We start from the raw sequence: 7,511 nt of genomic DNA, 5'->3' as shown, positions 1-7,511 counted from the left end.
AACCAAACGTTTCCGCCGTCTCCGTGCGGCGCCGCCTTAGCGGGACTCCGCCGCCAGGTGGCGCCCGTGCCCCGGCGGGAGTGGGGCTTGCCCCGTCTCAAGTCACTTTAACGTAATGAATGAACCACACCCAGGCTGCAGTGACAACATAGAGGGAAAGTAAAGCTGGCAAGAACATTTACAGAGCCACGCGGCCTCTGCAGTCCCGGATTGTAATGAGTTATGAAGTGAGGGCTGAAAACACCACCAGCGCCACCACTCTGACCAGGTGTGGGATCCCAGCCCGCCCTTTACCCTCTCGGGCCCTGGCGGGCTCCCAGGAACTAGGACCTTGTCCACGTCAATGGTCTCCAAGAACCCTTCAGGTTCTGTGATTCTCTGTGTTCTCTCCGCAAGGAGGTTGTAATCCAATGCAAAGCTAAACAGTGAAGTACTCGAAAGGATTGGTTGAGCAGCTGCGGTAATTCACTTGAGAAAGAGGGTGAAGGATTTGCTGAGCGGATGGCCGATGAGTCCTTAGCGCGCCTCTTATTTTCTTCAACACTAGTTCTCGTATAACACCGTGCCTCATAACCTAACACGGGGAAAAATGCAGCCCTGCTAGTTTTGAGTGGGGCCCGGAGCAAGAGAGGTTCTTCCGCCAAGTCCAGGCTGTGATGACATCAGCTCTGCCTTGTGAGCTGCGGGATTCCCCTGCCTGCCTTTCTGGTGGTCCCCAGTAGATACCTAATATCCGATGGTGGGGCACTAAGTGACAATGTCACTCATCCTGCCCATCAGGAGCTGGAGTTAACCCGCCCTGCTGTGTCCTGAGGTTGGGCGTGGCATTAGCCCTCCCTTGGGAGGAGGATCCCACGGGGCCAGAACGCATGGGCCAGTTACGTTAACAGACACCCGGACTCTTGTGTCATCTGTCCGCTGCTCTGTGGTCTCCCCCTGAATGTCAAACCGTGACCACGTGTGCGATTTCCCAGGACCAGTTGACTGAGTGTGCTGGGCTGGATAGTGTCCCTCCAACCTTCATGTCCTTTCCAGAACCCTAGAACATGACTATTTGGAAATGGGGTTGTTGCAGATGAAATTGGTTTATTTAAGGTGAGGTTATACCGGAGCCAGTCGGGCCCTTAATCCAATATGACTGGTGATCTTATAAGACAAGAAGAGGAGAGACAAGTACAGACGACACACAGGGAGGGGGCATGCGCCGGCAGAGGCAGGGGTTGGAATGGAACATCAACAGCCGAGGACTGCCGGCAGCCTCTGGAAGCTGGAGGAGGCCAGGAAGGATCCATCCTCCGCCAGAGCCTTTGGAGAGAGCGTGGCCCTAATGACACCCCGATTTCAGACTTCCAGCCCCCAGAACTGTGAGAGGATAAAATTCTGTTGTTTTAAGCCCCCATTTTGTGGTACATTGTTTTGACAGCAGCCCTAGGAAACGAACATACCAAACACTAAATTATGCAGTCCTGGTTCATAGATAGTTTGGCCTGCAATGTTGGCGCTAACCAGAAATGTACTGGTTTTAGATTAGTGCCCTACTCGTGGGTGGCCCTGGAGGACATTTAAAAAATCATGATAAAATACATATACTATAAAATGTAGCATTTTAACTGTTTGAAAGTGCGTAATTCAGTGGCATTTAGTAGATTCACAATATCGTGCAACCCTCATCCCTATCTAGCTAGTTCCAGAGCTTTTTCATCCCCACCCCAAGAACAGAAATTTATTTCTCACAGTTTTGGAGGCTGGGAAGTCCAAGATCAAGGCTCCCTTGCAACCTAATCACCTCCTAAAGTTCCCACCTCTTAATGTTATTGCATCGGGGTTCATCGGGGTTCAAGTTTCAACATGAATATTTGAGGGACACAAACATGGCAGCCTCCATGGATTTGTGTATTCTGGATGCTTTGTACAGTCCTATGATATGTGGCCTTTTGTGTCCGGCTTCTTTTACTCTGCGTGATGTTTTTTTTTTTTTGAGCCAGAGTCTCACTCTGTTGCCCGGGCTAGAGTGAGTGTTGTGGCGTCAGCCTAGCTCACAGCAACCTCAGACTCCTGGGCTCAAGCAATCCTACTGCCTCAGCCTTCCAAGTAGCTGGGACTACAGGCATGTGCCACCATGCCCGGCTAATTTTTTCTATATATTTTTAGCTGTCCAATTAATTTCTTCCTATTTTTGGTAGAGACGGGGTCTCGCTCTTGCTCAGGCTGGTCTCGAACTCCTGAGCTCAAACAATCCGCCCACCTCGGCCTCCCAGAGTGCTAGGATTACAGGCGTGAGCCACCGCGCCTGGCCTCTGACAGCACTTTCATTCCTGCCTTCTAAGTTTTCCGAGTATTGGCCATTTCTTAATTTTCTAAGCTGTTGAATACATCAGTGAATCGTCAAGATCTTCCCCCTGGAATTCTGTCAGCTCAGCTCAGAGCTTTCTTCTTCCACGAAGACCACCCACCCCTTGTCATTTACACACTGTGTTAGTTTTCATCGCTGCTGTGACAAATGACCACAAAGTTAGTGGCTTAAAACAACACATATTTCTTCTCTTACAGTCAGAGTCAAGGTGTTTGCAGGCTGGTTCCTTCTGGAAGTTCTGGGGGAGACTCTGTCCCTTGCTTCCTGCAGCTTCGGGGGGCTATGAGCAGCCTTTGGCTTGTGGCTGCGTCACTCCAGTCTCTGCTTCTGTTGTCACACATCTTTTTACCCCTTCTGATGTCAAGTCTCCCTCTGCCTCTCTCTTATAAACTTCCTGTCACATTTAGGACCCTCCTGGACAATCCAGGATAATCCACCACCCCGAGATCCTCAGCATAATCGCACCCGCAAAGTCTCTGCTGCTGTGTAAGGAAACACATTCTCAGGTTCCAGGGCTTAAGACAGGGATGTCTTTGGGGCCTTCATTCAGCCAATCGCATACATTGCCTTCTTGAATCCTCCACCTGGAGCGTGGCATTTTCTCTGATTATTTCTATGGGACGAGAGAGAAAGAAACAGGTCCTGTCAGCCCCACCCCTTGCCACTCCCTCTGCCTCTCCCTGGGCAGTGCCCAGTCACTGTAGTCCTGGAGGTCCTGTCCCTGCACCTGGTCTGAACTCCTCCCGGCCCCCAGCCCCCAGGAGCATAGCCAAGACCCTGGGTGGAGTCTGGGGAAGTTACCTGCTTACTCGGCACCTGTGGGGTCCCTGCTCATATTCCTACATGTGAATTCCCTTGCATGCCCCGACTCTACCTGGGACAACTCCGGGATCCTAGAGGCTCAAGATTTGGCCCCCCTGAGGCCAGCGCAGCGTGGTGGAAAGGTTGTCAGTGCAACAGGCCAGGCACCAGGCTCAGAGATACCCCTTGCAAGACAGGAAGGGATGAGCCTCGCTGCAGAATGAGTCAGGGGCTGGGGTCAGTCACTCCTGGGTCTTTTACAACAGGTGACCGACCACATAATATGTTCATACTTATCACCACAGTTCTCCTGCTTGTAAACACTTTATGTGTTTACAGAAATAATGACGCAAATCCTGAATGTGGTGCCTGGGCCATGCAGGGTCCCTCTCAATGTTAGCCTATGAGGCTAGTTTCAAATGCCCAGCATGTGTGTGGGTGTATGCGTGCACATGCGCACACACACACACACAATTGGATATCTTCTCTGCATGTCAACACACAGGTACAAAACATGCACTCAGAGACACAGACATGCACACCCATGGGCAGATACACATACAAACACACACATAGACATACAAGCAGACAGACACTTTCAGACACACAGATCGATACATGCATACATGTGCACGCACACCGATACACGAACTTACACATCCAAATTTGGGTGTTTCCACTGTGAGCGCTGTGATAGACTCTTCACCCTACTGCTTCTCCTGGGAAGGCTGAGCGGCTGTGTTGGTGCAACTAGACCCGGTTTCAGCCACTATCTGTCAATGCCCTGTGGTCCCGGGACCTTGGAATCCTATCAGTGGTTGACCTCCCACCCCCTTGTTTCTTGCCATCTTTTGGAAAAATAATGCATACGTTACTTGATTTTAAAGGAGAGCACTTTGGGGGGCCTGCTTTGCAGTTTGCAGAAATAAAAACCTGACTCAGACCAAGACTGGGAAGAGTGACCGAGTCAGAGGCAGAGCCCCGAGAGTGCCCTCCCCGCAGAGCCTGCCCCGAGGCTCCTTCCTGGGCTGCTCTCCGTGGAGTCCTGGCTGGGCTGGGGGTGATAGAGTCGCAATGGTGTCCTTGTGGTACAACCTGGGACCATTTGCTGAAAAGTGACGAATCACCTCCTGTTTGAGAACCAAGTATTTGGGAAGTAGAGTGAGGACTTGGGGAAAGAGGAGAAGGAACTGATGCTCTCTCTCTGTGGTTTTGGGGTGCATCACCCCATTTCCCTTTTTTTATGATAAACTCAGCAGTTTTCTCAGTCAGCAACTTTCCATTTTAGACAAGATCGAGGCCTGACTGCGTATCCACCAGGGCCCACGCCACCCTGAGACCACGGGGCTCCGGTCGGGAGAATCCACAGACCCAGGCAGCTGGGCAACGTCTCGCTCGCTTAGAGAAACAGTGGCTTCCTGGACCGCAGACTGAGGAGGAGAATGGGCTGTCTTGGGGATCCCCCAGACCAGCCCGAGGTTTGATGATTCATTAGAAGGACGCACAGAGCTCAGAAAAGCCATTAGATTCATGGTTATGGTTTATTATGGCAGAAGATTACAGACTAAACCAACAAAGGACTGTTGCCACTGCCACTGCTGCTGCTGCTCCATCAGGGGCCAAAGGCTGCGCCGCTCAGCGCATGACAGCTGCCTGCCTGGGGCTGCTGCCCCTGACAGCGACCCCACTGCCCCCGCCCCAGGAGCAGGGCTGCAGCGCACTTGCACATGGCCCAAGGACAGGCTCTCTCTGCCAACAGCTGTTGCTGCCACCACCCAAGGCATGCTGTCCAGAGGAATGGGGAACGCTGCATCCTGCCCACCACAGCCTGTTCCTGTGCGCACCAGCACAGGGCCTGAGGACAGGCCTGCCCGGCCATGCACCACCCACCTCTAACGCCCAAGCATGCCGCCCAGGTGCCTGGGGATTGCCACATCCACCAGTACTGGCCTCTGTATACTCCTCCTGGGGGCCTCAGAACAGGCCAACCCAGCCTGCCATCACCACCATGACTGGCACACACCCACATTCATTACCTGGGGCCTGGGGACTGGCAGAAGGCTGTCTCAGCCACGGCTAACACCAGCGTGTGCTGCTTGGGAAGGTGAGGGTTGTCCCACCACTGCTACTGCCACCACCCAGGCCATGCATGCTGCCCAGGGAATCGAGGACCTGCCCACCAATCCAGCCAACTACTGCCACTGCTGGCACCCAAGCAAGCCACCTGGAGGCCCAACAATCAGCCCTCCTGGACCTGGTACCACCAGTGCCTGTTCACGCCACCTGGACCCAAGGACAGGTATGCTCAGCCTGCTTCTGCCACCACTGGGGCCCAAGGATTGACCCACCTGGTGTCCCCATCCCTAGCAAAGCCTCACTACAGTCTCTACTAAAGTGGATGCACCCAGAGCCAAAGCTAAAGAGCCCTGCCTAACTAACGCCATAGATACATCTTCAGGAAAAAGTCTTCCTCTATGAAAGCCAATCCAAAAAATTAGAAGTGACTGTCATACCAGATGTACAGATATCAACAGAAGGACGCAAGAAACTTGAAAAAGCAAGGAAATATGACATCCGAAGGAACACAATAATTCCTAAGTAACCGATTCCAATGAGAAAGAAATTTATGAAATACCAGAAAAAGAATTCAAAATATGGATATTAAAGATACTCAGAGGGATACAAGAGAACCCAGGAAAATTACAAACAAATCAAAAAATAATTTAGGATATGAGTGAAAAATTCACCAGAAAGGTAGATAGCATAAAAATGAATCAAACAGAAATCCTGTAACTGAACAATTCAGTGAAATAAAAAATACATTCAAAAGCTTCAACAATAGACAAGATCAAGTAGAAGAAAGAATTTCAGAACCTGAAAGCAGGTCTTTTGAAATGACCTAGTCAGACCAAAAATAAATAAATAAATAAATAAAATAAAAAAATAAAAAAATTAAAAAGTGAATAGAGCTGGGCATGGGGCATATGCTTATAGTCCCTGCTACTTGGGAGGCTGAGGTGGGAGGATCACCTGAGCCCAGGAGTTTGAGGCCAGTCTGGGTAACATAGCGAGATCCTGTCTCTAAACAAACAAACAAACAAACAGAATGAACAAAGTCTGTGTGACATATGGGACACCATAAAGTGACCAAGTATTTGCATTTTGGGTGTTCCAGAAGGTGAAGAGAAGGACAAAGGCATAGGAAACCTATTTAATGAAATAATAGCTGAAAAATTCCCAAGTCTAGCAAGAGATTTAGACATTCTGTAAACTCAGAATTCCAAAATGGGTATAACCCAAAAAGGTCTTCTCCATGGAATATTATAGTCAAACTGTCAAAAGTCAAAAACAAAGAGAGAATTCTAAAAAGCAGTAAAAGAAAAGCATCTAGTCACATATAAAGGAGCCCTTATCTGACTAAGGGTGATTTCTCAGCTGAAACCTTGCAGATCAGGAAAGAATGACATGATATATTCAAAGTACTGAAAGGAAAAACCCCTGCTACCCAGCAAAGTCATACTTCCTTACTGAAGGACAAATAAAGTCTTTCCCAGACAAGCAAGGCCTGAAGGAATTCATCACCACTATACCAGCCCTATAAGAAATGTGGAAGGAAAAAAAAAAAAAAAAAAGAAATGTGGAAGGGAGATACCTGGAAGAAAAAGGATGATATCAGCCAACCCCAAAACACACGAAAGTAAAAAACTCATTGGTAGAGCAAACACACAAATGAGGAAGAGAAAGGACTCAAATGTTACCACTACAGAAACCACCAAGCACAGTGATGGACAGAAGATAAGGAGAAAGGAGTATAGGATATATAAAATAACCAGAAAAGAAGGAAGTAAATGACAGGAATAAGTCCTCACATATCAATAATAACCTTGAATGTAAATGGATAAAATTTTCCACTTAAATGATATAGACTGGCTGAATGGATAAAAAAGCAAGACCCAACTATATGCTGCCTGACAGAAATTCACTTCCCCTGTAAAGACACATATAGACTGAAAGTAAAAGGATGGAAAAGACATTTCATGTAAACAGAAACCAAAAGCAACCAGTAGCTATATTTAGATAAAAGAGACTTTCAGTCAAAAACAGTAAAATGAGACAAAGAAGGTCATTATATAATGACAAAACAATCAATTCAGCAAGAGAATATAATAATTCTAAATACTCAAATATTGTGCACCCAACACTAGAGCACTCAGATATATAAAGCAAATATTATTAGCTCTAAATGGAGAGATAGGCTTCAACAACAATAGTTGGGGACTTCAACACTCTAATCTTAGCATTCAATAGATCATCTAGACAGAAAATTGACAAAGAAACATGAGATTTTTTTTTTTTT

Source organism: Propithecus coquereli, unplaced genomic scaffold (assembly GCF_000956105.1).
Source record: "Propithecus coquereli isolate 6110/MARCELLA unplaced genomic scaffold, Pcoq_1.0 Scaffold193, whole genome shotgun sequence".
Lineage (NCBI taxonomy): Eukaryota > Metazoa > Chordata > Mammalia > Primates > Indriidae > Propithecus > Propithecus coquereli.
The sequence above is the reverse complement of the archived record's forward strand: the minus strand, read 5'-3'. Positions refer to the sequence as shown.